We start from the raw sequence: 1,153 nt of genomic DNA, 5'->3' as shown, positions 1-1,153 counted from the left end.
AAAAAAAAAAAAAATTGCAGAATTACTAACACTGAATTAAGACTCCTCATGATCCATTCTCAACAATCCAGATGGAATCTATTATTCTCCTCCACTGACCCCAATGTGACCTGCAAAATGCTCAAACTTGGAGAACTAGTTGACTTTGAATCATGTAAAAAAATGTTGTAAGATGACTAGTACCTAGTTCAACGTCACTGTAATGGCACAAGAAGGATGCAGTGAGGTTACCAAGGTCAGAAAGATCATATCTGCTTTGATTTCCTGAAGGTGAATCAAATCAGATAGGGTTAGAATGATGGGCAGAATTCCAACAAGCGTATCTTGAATGCCAACTTTATTCCAGACACAGAGCTATGGTGACAAAGGAAGGAAGAGAGGTTGAATTCAAGGCAGAGAAATAAACATGGGCACAATAACAGAAAGCATGGAGTATGTTCCAGAAAACAGCTAATAAACAATCTGATTTGGCTAACACACACACACACACACACACACACACACGGAAAATAATGAACCTTAAAAGAGAGATTATTGATAAATCGAAAAAAATCCATTCATCAAAAATGTATTATGCACTTGCTCTACATTCAATACTCTGTACTAGCATTGGGGAAGCAAAGCTAAGAACGGCGCAATGTCTGTTCTCAGTAAGGTGGAGAAGATATAAAAGCAAATGCTTATACCAAAACACCAACCCCAAGAACGATTTTCAAAGGACAAAAGGAATTTTTGAGAACACAAAATAGTTAGAGATTAATTCTCTGGAGGATCTGAGAAGACTGATGGAAGATGGGGAAGTTGAATAAGGCCTTAAGGGGTGGGATGAAATCGGAGGCAGGAATGGGAGTGGTAACAGTAATGGTGATGGGCACACAACACAAGTCATGACATAAGTGCACCAAAGTGAAAACACATAATGGAAGACAACTTTTTAGCTCTGACAATAAAATAGGGTGCAGAGAGGACCAAGGAGAAGAAGCCTGGAAAGGTGAGTAGAAAGTAAGAGTAAAATGAAGAATCATGGAGATGAGCAAAGGCCAGATGAGGTTTTGCAACTTGATTCAGTAGGCAACAGCCATACAAATTTTTTTGAGCAGGATATAATGTTATAGCAAAAATCCAAGAAGGAAAACCACAGGATCAGGCCTAC

General features: G+C 38.7%; 1 protein-coding gene across 1 annotated transcript in view; it reads right to left on the bottom strand.

Moving 5' to 3' along the window:
* Positions 1 to 1,153, bottom strand: part of DCDC1 (doublecortin domain containing 1) — a 680,259-nt gene that overhangs the window by 355,490 nt on the left and 323,616 nt on the right. The gene's annotated exons all lie outside the window — the stretch shown is intronic.

The sequence above is a fragment of the Orycteropus afer genome, unplaced genomic scaffold, assembly GCF_000298275.1.
Source record: "Orycteropus afer afer isolate SDZICR_OR568_19922 unplaced genomic scaffold, OryAfe1.0 scaffold00103, whole genome shotgun sequence".
Lineage (NCBI taxonomy): Eukaryota > Metazoa > Chordata > Mammalia > Tubulidentata > Orycteropodidae > Orycteropus > Orycteropus afer.
The sequence above is the reverse complement of the archived record's forward strand: the minus strand, read 5'-3'. Positions and strand labels throughout refer to the sequence as shown.